Below are 13,315 nucleotides of genomic sequence, written 5' to 3' on the forward strand. Positions count from 1 at the left end.
AGAAGAAGGGGGAGGAGGAGGGATGGAGGAGAGGAAGGGAAGGAGAGAGGAAAGAAAGGAAGGTAGAAGAGAAAGGAAGTAAGGAAGAAAGAAAGAGAGAGAGAGAGAGAAGAAAAGAAAAAAAGGGAAAGACAAGACCAGACCAGACCTGAGCATCAGGGACCTGTGGGACTATAACAAAGAGCTTGTATTCATGTTATTAAAGTTTCTTAAGAGAAGAAAGAGGACTGACTGAAAAAGTACTCAAAGAAATAAGAACTGAAAATTCCCCAAAAAACATAAATCTAAAGATTCAAGCAGCAGACAAATGTAAAGAGAATAAATCCCAAAAAATCCACACTGAGATAGAGCCTAGTCAGAATTCTGAAAATTAAGAATGAATCAAACTTGTGAAAACAGCAAAAGAGAAACAATACCCTACCTATAAAGGAAAGTATTTCAAAGGAAAGCCAAAGTCTCATCAGAAACCACAGAAGTTAGAATGGACTGGCACAGCATTTCTTAAGTGATTGAAAACAAAAAACTGTCAACATAGTTTCCTATACCCAGCGAAAATATCCTTCTGGAATGAAGGGGAAACCCTAACACAGATGAATGAAAACTAGAAGGATTTGTTGCCAGCAGACCTACCCTAAAAGAATGGCAAGAAGAAGTTCTCTAAACAGAAAGTATATGATAAAAGAAGTAATCTTGAAACATTGGGAAGAAGGAAAGAACATGATAATAAAAAAATATGGGTAAATTCAATAGACTTTCCCTCTTCTCCTGAATTTTCTAAATGATATTTAATTGTTCAAACAAAAATTATAACACTGGGGTGGTTCTAAATGTATCTAGAGGAAATATTTAAGAAATTATATTATGAAGGAGGGGGGTAAAGGGATGTAGAGTTAGGGTTTCTTCACTTGCACTAGTCAAATGGTGACAGCAGTAAACCGTTGTGAGCTCTGTATGTGTCATACCCCCCTGCAACCACTAAAAATAGTATACAAAGACACTATAAATATATCAAAATAGGCTCTTAAAAATGTTCAAGCAACCACAGGAAGGCAGGAAAACAAAAAGAAACAAGAAATATAGAACGTATATAAAAAAAAATAAAATGACAGACTTAAGCCTTAACATATTAATAATTACATTAAATATAAATACATCAGTTAAAAGACAAAGATCGTCAAGGCTCAAAAACATTAGCCAACTATATACTACCTACCAAAAAAAGAAGAGAAACTCACCTCAAATATAACAATATATGCAAGCTAAGAGTAAAAGCTTAGAAAAAGATAATATCATGCAAATATTAATCAAAAGAAAATAGGAGTGGCTATATTAACATCAGATAAAGTAGCCTTCAGAGCAAAGGGAAAAAATATGAAACAGAGACATTATATTGTATAATGTAAAAGGGTCAATCCACCAAGAAGACATAACAATGCTAATGTGTATATGCCAAATGGAAGAGCTGCAAAATATGTGAAGCAAAAGATGAGAGAATCAAAAGAAGAAATAGATAAATCCACAATTAAAGTTAGAGACTTCACTATTCCTCCCTCAATAATTGGTAAAATCACTAGAAAGAAAATCATTAAGGATATAAAAGATCTCACTGACACTCTCACCCAACAGGATCTAATTGACATTTATGAAATACCCAACAAAAACAATAAATATTCTTTTCATGTTAATGTGCTCAACGCAGTACCAGGCACATATTAAGTGTTAGATAAATGTTGCAAGATCAACAGACACTTTTTACAGATAATGTTTTAGAGAAACTGAGGCACAGAGAGGTTAAGTTACCTAGATAAGACCACACAGCTGCAAACTGGGAATGGAAGTCAGGCAGCCCACTGTAGAGCCCATGCTCTTAACCACTATTGCCTGAAATATTTTTTTAAAACTCAACCCTGCAGTTCTTATTCAAAAGGTTTGGGCAGAGGGCCTGAATTTAGAGTTTCTTAAACTTCCTCACATTTTTCTCTTCGGAGACTGAACCCACTCTTAGGGGCTCTGCCTTTTAAGGGCACAGTCTGGAGCATGGCATGATTTCAACTCACATTCCACTGTCCATAATTTTGTTTCATAGTCGCAGTTATTTGTAAAGGAGACTTGAAAATGTTGCCCAGAGCTGGGTGGCGGTGTGCTCATCTGTTAATTTCTGTCTCTGTTGAAGAAGAGAAAGGATATTGGGTGACAACTGGCAGGCTCAGGCACACTCTGCTCAATAAACACTCTTGCCCCCCCATCACTCTACTGTTAAACACATTGGGATGGAGTCCAAATTGCTTGAGGTAACAAAGCGGCAGGACGACCAACCATCCCGGTTTCCTGGGACCAAGTGGGTTCTCAAACATGGGATGCTCAGTCTTAAAAGTAGGAATGTCCTGGGAAAACAGAAAAAAATAGTCACTCTGCCCAGAAAGGTCTTCATCAACCTGGGCTGTCACACCTCCCTCTCAGTGTCACCAGACTGTACTTCTGGGAAAGCCTGAAGAGCCAAACTCTTGTCAAGCTCTTTTTCAGTCCTTCAACAAATATTTATTGATTACCTTCTGTGTGCCAAGCACTGCTCTCATCACCAGGAGATAGAACTTCTCTCCCTCCCCCACTGGCTGACTCCTCCTCAATGTTTAGGTTTCAAGGTTCAGCTTGAGGGCTCCTCATCAAGGAAGTTTTCCCCCATCCTGCTAGTCTGACCCCTTACTCCAGATGGGCATTTCCCCTAGACAACACTTATATCCTGTACTCTGCACATTCTCTCATCTTTCTTCCCAGTAGACATAGGTATTGGTCATCTTTTTGTATTAGTGTCAAGGACAGAATCTAGCACATAGGAAGTGCTCAATAAATGACTGTCAAATGAATGAATGCCTCTCTAGAAACCCAGGGTTTGCTCAGATGAGAATTTATGCCCATTGTCTCCCTGGCTGGCCATGCTCCCTCTTTCAGCACTTCCCAACAGTGCTCAAAACAAGGAAGGGATACGACCATCCTCCCAATCTCACACAGCTGGACTCCATGGGGTGTTATGCTGGGAACTACTTTCTGAGGGAAGCAGGAGACAAAGTAGCGGAGTTGCCCTTGTGACCTGAGCCCCCAGGCTGCTGCTTCCCACTTCACATCCGCTGGCTATTAACTGAAAATAATTCTTATAATGAGAATGATAACAAGACTATTATCCTTTAATTAGGCAGTAATGACACCAGCTTGACTGCCAAGCAAGTCTGGAGGACCTGCAGTTAATTGTTTTAAAAACAGATGCTTCTTCAATAAGGAGGGGAAAGAAGGGTCTTTCCCCCCCCACCCCCCCCACCCTGGCCTTCCAAAGTGAAGTAGAAGTAATGTGCCCTTCTGTCAGCATAGGGAAGTGGGTGTGGGGAGGAGAGTGAGCATAGATGTGTATGGGTGTGTTTCAGGGTGATGGTTGGGAAAGTGCAACATTCAGAGCCCATCTGAGTAAGGAATATTTTTGAAAGTTCCCAAATGAATGAGTTTCTGATTAAGTTTATTGGAAAGTATGGTGGGGTCGGTGAGGGGAGGGGAGGGCAAAAAGTAGGAAGGAGGTAGAAGGAGGCAGAAGGGAAAAATAGGTTATGAGATCTTTTCCTTAGGTAGTAGGGCCCAGAACTTGCACACCCTCTAGCCTAGCAGGTCGCACTAGGTATGTATTTTAAACTGGAATCTACCTGGAGTATAGTCCTAAGACATATTTGCTTCTGTCATATTTTTTCCCCATCCCTGGCAAAGAGGAAACCCATGAAACTCAGCTGCTGTCACATTTATCTCTAGGTGTTGATGTACACAGCTTTCTCAGGGAAAAGGGTGGGTCTGGGCTGGCATGCTCACACCCTCCAGGTCCCCAAAGACTTTCTTCTCTACTCCTCCCTTTGGTAAGTACCCAGGGTCTGTGAATCTGTAGGAGACAGAGTGTCCTGATGTCCCAGAATGGGTCAGATGGGGCTTCAGAAAATCATCAAATCAAAGCAAGTTCTTGATAACCCTAGGTTGCAGATTATCGGTAAAATGAATGACACCCATTAAGGTGGATAACTGAGAATTGATAGTGATAGTAGAAAATAGGGTATGTGTATGCCTGTACTTCAGGACTGAGATGGAAGAAGAGATTTTGCTTCTGTACCATAGAAAAGGACAGTGTGGACTAGGAGCACTATGGGGATGCCAGGTAAGATAGGCAAGAAGCTGAGTGATTGCCCCACAGACCCACTGAGACTACATGTGAGGGGTTTCCTATGAGGTCCCCACCTTTGAATGTATGAAAAAAAAAAGAATTTGTTTTGACCCAGAAGCCTGCCTTCAAATTGCAAAAAAAATAAAAAATTAAAAGGTGGTATACAGTCAGAACAGATATGAACAAGGTGAAATAGGTTAATGGACACCATGAGATCAGGGCCAGATATCGTTTTGCCGCTAGGGGGGAATTCTACAGGTTTCTGTGTGCTCAGCTGGAGTCTTGATTAATCACCGAACTGGACTCCTCATTTTCCACACCAAAACCAGTGTCTCCTGAATTCCCAACTTGAGATCGGGACCCTCCAGGGCTCCCACTGTGCCCTGCAGACCTCAAAGCCCCGTGCACAGCCCCAGGTGCTACACCAGATCCTCTGAAGGTGTTGCCTCCTCTTGCAGAGACTCTTCCCCCTGAGCTGATGCCAGATGCAACCACATCAGAAGCAGAGCCTGTGCTTGACACCACAGCTGTGGGGAGACAGAGAGGAAGGTTTCAGGATAGCTCCGGGCATCCCTATACAATTTCTACATCCTGGAACACCCATCTCACACACAGCATTGAGGGGCTTCTCCTGAAGTGTTCCATAAAGGAACAATGGCCACCAATGTTAGTCCTCCTGCCCCACCCATCCTTCTGGGCCAACTCTCCACACGAGACTCAGGGGGTCCTAATGGCAGGATCTCTGTTTCCTTTACCTAGAGATGAGCATGAGATCCTAGAAGCAAAGGAAAACTTGATCTCGTCTAAGGAAAACTTGATCTCGTCTACTCGAATCCCCTTCTCGTCTTGTGGTCTGTGGGATAAGACGCACAGCCAGTGCCCTCAAAAGTGAGGTCATGGCTGCAGGTCTCCAGCCTCCTAGCTGAGAGCTCCTCCTCCTTAACTCAGGAAAGGTCAGGGGTGACTCCTGACTCACCAACAAAGGAGAACCCCTCTTTATTCACAGTAGCTCACATTGTCAGTGACTTCTCCAGACAGCCGGTTGGCATAAAAACAATCAGAATAATCAGTAAAAGTGATTCTTAATCTCACAAAACAAACTGAGGGTTGCTGGGGGGAGGGGGGTTGGGAGAAGGGGGTGGGATTATGGACATAAGGGAGGGTATGTGCTTTTGTGAGTGCTGTGAAGTGTGTAAACCTGGTGATTCACAGACCTGTACCCCTGGGGATAAAAATATATGTTTATAAAAAATAAAATAAAATAAAATAAAGAATAATCAGTAAATCCTCTGACGGGATCAGAGGAGGACAATATCCAAAAGGAAGGATACCCTAGCTGTGGTCCATAAAAAGTGTAATTTAGTCTCACTCTGGCAAATACCCGGGCTCCAGAATTGCATCAGTTCCCACCTGGAGTAACAAAGCAGCTGTTCTCAGTCTTCCCTGCCCACAATCCTGACTCTTGGTTGGGTACATTGCCATTGTTCCTCGACTCCCACAACTGATCCTCTCTCCCCAGCCCCCTCCATCCCAGAGTCCTTCTCTATGTTTTCCCCAGCTAGGGCTCAGGCCAGCCATACCTGGACTGTACCAAGCTAAGGAAAACTCTTTTTCCTCTGTCTGGCAGGGAATTCTCCCCACTTTGCCTTTGGTCCAGAGGTTCTGGCAGGGAATTCTCCCCACTTTGCCTTTGGTCCAGAGGTTCAGAGGGAAAATTGGGAGGAGTTAGGGACTCCAGCATATAGGACTAGGACCTGCACTACTCAAGTGCACTCTGGACAAAGGTCCTGAGCAGACACATGAAAAAATGTTCATCATCACTAGCCCTCAGGGAGATTCAAAATAACCACATTGAGATATCACCTTACACCAGTTAGAATGGCCAAAATTAACAAAACAGGAAACAACATGTGTTGGAGAGGATGTGGAGAAAGGGGAACCCTCTTCCACTGTTGGTGGGAATGCAAGTTGGTGCAGCCTCTTTGGAGAACAGTGTGGAGATTCCTCAAGAAATTAAAAATAGAACTTCCCTATGACCCTGCCATTGCACTCCTGGGTATTTACCCCAAAGATACAGATGTAGTGAAAAGAAGGGCCATCTGTACCCCAATGTTTATAGCAGCAATGGCCACGGTCGCCAAACTGTGGAAAGAACCAAGATGCCCTTCAACGGATGAATGGATAAGGACGATGTGGTCCATATACACTATGGAGTATTATGCTTCCATCAGAAAGGACGAATACGCAACTTTTGAGTCAACATGGACGGGACTGGAAGAGATTATGCTGAGTGAAATAAGTCAAGCAGAGAGAGTCGATTATCATATGGTTTCACTTTTTTGTGGAGCATAACAAATATCATGGAGGACAAGGGGTGTTAGAGAGGAGAAGGGAGTTGGGGTAAATTGGAAGGGGAGGTGAACCATGAGAGACTATGGACTCTGAAAAACAATCTGAGGGGTTTGAAGTGGCAGGAGGGTGGGAGGTTGGGGTACCAGGTGGTGGGTATTATAGAGGGCACGGATTGCATGGAGCACTGGGTGTGGTGAAAAAATAATGAATACCGTTTTTCTGAAAATAAATAAATTAATTAAAATATATATATATACATATATATATATTTTTTTTTAAAAAAGGTCCTGAGCAGACATCCACTTCCCCACCACTGACAAAGCTCAGTGTTTGTTATTCCTGATGTTTCAGGAATAAGTGAGTTAATTGATTGTTCATGATACAGATGGCAAGGTTGACACAGGGTCACCACTGATGAACACACACGTTCTATGCCCCCTGGGTCACCTACCTATTTTCCTCACTCTCCAGCAACTTGTGGTTGGTGGTGTTCTCCATACCCAAGACCAGTTTGGCTCCTAGCAGCTCCCAGTAGTGACAAAGCAGCAGGACCATGTCCTCCTTAGACTGCTGCAGGGCGGCCTCCACCTCAGCCATCTTATCCTGGTCATCTTTGAAGCTCACCTCACCCTTCTGCTCTGCCTCCAGGATGGTGCTCCACTGTCAGGGGGACAGTACTCTTCCAAAAACCATCAGCAAGTAAGTGGGGCACAGAAGACCATATACCAAACCCCTTGCTGTGTTTCTCTTTTGCCCACCTTCATAATTTATTATAGAAGATGTGCAAATATAGAAAAATAAAAGAATAAAATAATATTTCTTAATTCCACCCCTCTAAAGCTTCCACTGCCAAGTTGGTGCCCCACCTGTTTCTTAAGATTGGTAATTTCCACTCGAAGTCTCTGGAAGGCTGGGTTCAGCTCACTGACCTCTATTTTAATCACTTTGAGGTCATAGTTCTTTCTTCTGGCAGTGGCCTGGAGCTCCTGGCACAAGAACCAGGAAAATGCAGGAATGAAAGGTAACACAGGGACAGCCAAACCCAGAGTAACCCCACCCCAGACCTCTAAGCTTCACTTAGCCAGACTCATGTGACAGTCTAGTCATCGTGGCTGAAACGAATCCATAAAGGATACACATTCCTAGCTGCTGGGAAAGCAGTTTCTGGTTAAGGAAAGAAGACCTTCCTACCCAGCCTAGTTAGGCAACTACCAAAGATCACAGAACCAAATCTTGGGCAAGAATATGCCTCTGGGTCCCAGCCAGACCCTGACAGGAGAGCTAGCCAACAGGCTACCCACAGTAGGAAGAGAGCAGCAACTATTTCATGAGTGGACCTGGAATTATTATTCCTGTTAAGGAACTTCCTTCCACTCAGGTGGGAAGATCAGGCTCCCTGAAGATATCCTCCCATGGGTATGTGGGAGGGAAGGCAGTTGGAGCAGCTCCTGGTAGAAGGTAGCCAGCCTGGGTGAGACACTAGCTACCATGATGCATGGGTTGAAGAGTTGGCTGTGCAGGTTTAAAAGCCACCATGGTATCCCTAGATGTATCTGGGTCTGCAGAGTTGGGTTAGATCCCCCAACAAAGGAATGGCAAGACCCACTTCTAGTGGTGGCTGAGCCAGAGACTTTCACAGTATCCTTCCCCATGAATCTTCAGGACAAGACATATGAGGTCAGATGACCCTACCAACCACAAGCCAAAGGAGCATGTCAATCTCTACTGACAGGAGTGGGGATCCCTTATGCCCTCTGCGCATAACCCAGAGGTGGACACCTTGGTCTGAAAGAGGGTCTCGGTCTCAGCTTTACTCTTTGGGTGGTCTCCTCATACTGGGCCTTGACCTCAAAAATGATGCTGTTCAGATACCAGTTGTTGTCCATGGACAGCACCATGTTGGTGCCATTGACTAACCGCTGCACCTGGGCCAGCTCCTATGCAGCAGAACAGGGATCAGCCCTCTAGAAAGGCTTGGCATCCACCTTTAGAGGGTTCCCAGAGCTATCTCACCAGCAGCCATGCAGAAACTCAGGGGCAGCCCAGTGAAACTTCTTTTGCTTTCTCAGATTTACAGCCATCCCAGGGGCTCCCAGGGAGCTTAGACCCCAAACTTACAGCAGCATAGAAGACCTGGAGGAACTCAGTTTCCTGCTGCAGGGTCTCCACTTGGGCATTGAGGTCCACCCTGACCAAGTAGGCACCATCCACATCCTGAAAGAAAGGAGGCAATGGCCCCAGTGGTCTCAAGATTCCAGGAGGAGAGTGACATAGATAGGACAGGCACTGTTGGAGACTAACAGAGTAGGGACAATGCCAATGGATTTGTTATCTTTAAGAAGTTGAAAAATAATGAATACTGTTATGCTGAAAATAAAAAATAAATTAAAAAAAAAAAAAAGAAATGACAAAAAAAAAAAAAAAAGAAGTTGAAAATAGAACCTCTGAGACAGAAATCAGGGTAGACTTCATTCTTACCACTTCTCGCAGCCTTGCCCACAGCCCAGTTCTGACTTGTCAGTTAGCTGGGGCTAGGGATGCTTCACAGCAGAAGAAACTGAGCCCAGTGAAGAGCAGGCTGGAGAGAGTACCAGAACTAGCCCTAGGGGACAAAGCCAGCTGCCTCTCCCCTTCTTTAGCACCACAAAGTCACTCTCAGCCTTTCTGCTGCTGTTGATTTCTACTTTGTATCTGGGGCAGTTTGTGGATAAGAAGACTATTACATCTTGAGGAATTCCATTTTCTCTGCTGCCCTACACTCTGAACATATATCCACAAACAGATTTACAAGAAGAAAAGAAACAGAAAAGACCCTACAAGTTCCTGGGAAGAGAGACCAATTCTATGCCCTAGCATTGCTTCCACACCAGACTTGGGAGTCACACGTATTTTGACCCAACACCAAATGTCCCACCTTCTCCCACCCCTCACTTCTTGTACTCCTCCATGGCATCCTGGGTGATCTTCAGGTCTGCTGCCTGCCTCATCTTCTCTTCTGTGAACTTGTCCACCTGCCTCCTGAGATTTCCAACATAGCCTTCAAAGTTGGGCTCCAGGCTAGGGTTGCGGGTTCTGACACCCAGCTGCAGCAGCTCCCACCTCTTTTCCAGCACTTGGTTCTGCTGCTACAGGAACTGTGCCTGGAAGCAGTAAGTCCAAGAGCTCAGCCCCAGAGGACAGCCAAAAATGGGCTTGAACCTGGCGAGAGTGACAAGTGACTCTAGTTTAGTGTTAATTCCTGACATACTATGGATGGAGGCTAGTTAGCCCTATTATTTGAAGAGGTTTTAGGCATGTTTACACAGAAGTCCAGGTTTCCAAATGTAGGATATGGTCTGGACCTTTGAATGTTTACCAAGTTCCCTCCCTGATTCTTATTTGCACCAAAGTTTGAGAATCATTGGCTTGCATCATTTGGGAATAGGTCAGGAAGAGACTTACCAATGAGCCAACAGAATAACTCACTCTTAGGAATATTCTTTTCTCAAATAGGCAGTTACTTGATGCGGACAAAATATTCCCTTTTCCTGCCCTTCTCTCTGCTTTCAAGACATTGCAAGTGATAGCCACAATAAGTAGCAAAAGAGAAGAATTAACTGATAATCAATACCTTGAATGTGTTGAGCACCTTCTTAGTAAAGCTCATGAAACACTGTCCTCCTACAGCGAATCTCCTCTGCTACTCATCCCTCAACTCCTGTTCCCATCTTTTAGCCCATCAGCCCTTGTAAGGCCATGAAGGAAAAGCATAGGTTTAGTTTAATTTTTTCCCAAGCTGGAGATTTAATCAAGCAGGAGCCTCATACAATTTCCCACATTTTTTTCAGCCTTATAGAGGTATAATTGAGATAATAAATGGTAATATATTGAAAGTGTACAACATAATGATCTGTTTTATGTATACATTGTGAAAGGGCTCCCACAGTTGAGTTAATGAACACATCCATCACCTCACTTAGTTATCTTGTGTGTGTGTGTGTGTGTGTGTGTGTGAAAGAGAGAGAGAGACAGAGAGACAGAAACTTAAGTTCCACTCTCTTAGCACATTTCAATTACACAATACAGTGTTATCAACTACAGTCATCATGAAAAAATGTAGCTACTTTAAAAAAAAAAGATTTTATTTATTTATTTATTTGAGAGAGAAAGAGAGCACGAGTTGGGGGGGGCGGGCAAAAAGCAAGGGAGAAGCAGGCTCCCTGGCGAGCCCAGAGCCTGACGTAGGGCTTCATCCAGGACTCAGGGATCATGACCAGAGCCGAAGGCAGATGCCTAACTGCCTGAGCCACCCAGGTGCCCCGAGAACATAGCCCTCAGTACACCATCTGCAGTGATAAGATGGCCCTAAATCCAGAGCTCTGGGCATATTTACCAATTGTACTTTATTTCTTACTGGCTTCTCTTTAATTTTTTCCCCAGCTCCAAGTCTATGCAATAGTGCTAATCCACAGTTGCCCCTCCCTAAGGAAGAGCACCCTGAGAAGGGTGGGGCCGGGCAGAATTTCAGCATTCTACCCAGACAGTCCTGAGTGTCCCATTGGAACAAACTCAAGGTGCAACCATCCTGCCAGCCTCATCTTCCCCAGAGTTATTCACAGTAAACTTCAATCCAAGGTTGCTCCAAGAGCACAGTTTGGTGTAGTTAGTATAAGAAGTCTGGCCTCCCTTTGGTGCTAAGCCTGGATGAGATCTGATGGTCAGGACTCCTCCAGGCTATGAATATAGTTCACCACTCTCAGCCTGGCCAGCAGAATTTGAAAATCACTTGGTCAAATCATTTGCATTGGCCCCGTGCTCCTTTTTTCAAAAGCCCATTAATTGGACCACATCCAGTTTTCGTGGTCTCCACTCACTGGCTTTGAGAATGGAAATGCCAGTCTGATGGAAAGAAACTCCAAGACCTAGAATCATGTGGCAACTTACGGGGAAGAAATCATTTGCCAAAGTCAATGTGTCCACTTACAAGATATGTTTTGACTTCTTTGAAACTGAACCTGTCAGGCTGTTCAGATTTATTATACATGCAGAATAGATTGCTTTATTTCAGGATGAGACCATAGGGCCATAGTTCGATGCAGTGGTGTCAGACAGATAGCTGAGGGTTAATCCAATCTCCTAGGGAGGCTTGGAGAATAAAAAATAAAGTGGGCACCTTCCACCAGGGCCAATTTTAAGAGACAGGGACTGGGCTACTTGACCTCAGAAAATCTTGACCTGTACTAAGATGGTAACCACTATCCCACTTCCATCCTGGAAGAAACACCTGGAAATGAAGAGAGTGAAATTGTCATTGAGTTCCTTGATCTGCTGTCGCTCCAGCTGATTCACCCCCTGGACCTTGAGGTTGATCTTCACATTCAGTGGCCCAGCAACCTATGATTCATTTCAACTTCTTGGGTGCCCCAAGGCAGACTGCTGGATATACAAACCCCAGCCCCCCAAAACCACCAAGAACAAAGCTCACCCTACTGAGGCTACCCACCCCAAAACACCCACCCTCATACCTCCCCAGAATGCTGAATTGGCCCAGACCTCTAGCTATACTGATGGAGAAGCTCCTGCTCCCACCAAAACTTAAGACTCTGGCTACTGTAACCTCCCAGGCTGGTGTGGACTTGGAAACAGCCACCACTCTTGCAGACCAACAGTGAGTTTACTGCCTCTCTCCAGCCCCCTCTAGGCAGGATGGCCAAGCCACTGCCAAATCTCCTGCTCTGATACCTCAAGGAGTAGATCTGCCTGCCCATGGTGATGCAAGGGGCATGAGTGACACTGAAGAGGTGGGAAGAGTCTGTCTCAATGTTTCTCTGCCAGGATTCAGAGGGATCCCCTCATATATCTCCTGGGGTTATCACCTGGCCAAGGATAAGTTCTTGGATTTGGTGCCCTTGAAGCTGAAAGTGATAAGAAAAAGAAAGAAAGCACCATCTATGTGGGAATAGTATGTCAAATAATCATCACTTAGTTAGCAAGGTTTTCTTATTATTATTTATCTATCAACTATCTGCTGACTTAGGCAACACAAAGTGTGTGCAATTATAATACCAAAGCTCTCAGATAGTTTTCTGAAACCATTGGTATTCCAACATTTTTAGTTTCTACCAGAGTGGTACCGAAACTCAAAGTACCTCTTCTAGAGGCTTAAGATAGTGACACTGATGAATTAGAAACTGATCTGGAAAGAATGGTGATTCAGAGAGACCCATTCAATGGAGTTTTTTATATTGGTGGGAGTTGCTTCTGCTTCTCTACTACCCACCTCACACTCTCCAAATATGTGTGTGAGTATATGTGTGTGTTCCCAAAATATATGTCCAAAAAAGAATAGAAAATAGTAAAATAAACTGTACCCATAAATGGAATATTATATAGGTAATTTAAATGATGGTTACAACTTTTATGCAAAAGAATTTTTTTTCTGTTTTGTTGTTAACTGATAAAAGGAGAAATCAAAACTGAATAATCAGTACAACCACGAAGTCCAAGGCACAGAAAAAGAAGACCTAAAATAAGATTGGAGAGTGAGTCTGAGTGTAGCTATATATTTTCTAAAAGTGAGTAAAGCTAAAAACCTTAGAAAAATATGCTAAAAATATTATACATCTATATCAAAGTGTTAACAATAGTTATTTCATATAATGGTTGATTTTAAATTTTTTTACCTTTCTGTATTTCCAAACCTGAAATAATGAGTAGGTGTTGTTGTTGTTGTTTTTAAATATTTTATTTATTTACTTGACAGATATCACAAGTAGGCAGAGAAGCAGGCAGAGA

Source organism: Mustela nivalis (genome assembly GCF_964662115.1).
Source record: "Mustela nivalis genome assembly, chromosome: 7".
NCBI classification, from domain to species: domain Eukaryota; kingdom Metazoa; phylum Chordata; class Mammalia; order Carnivora; family Mustelidae; genus Mustela; species Mustela nivalis.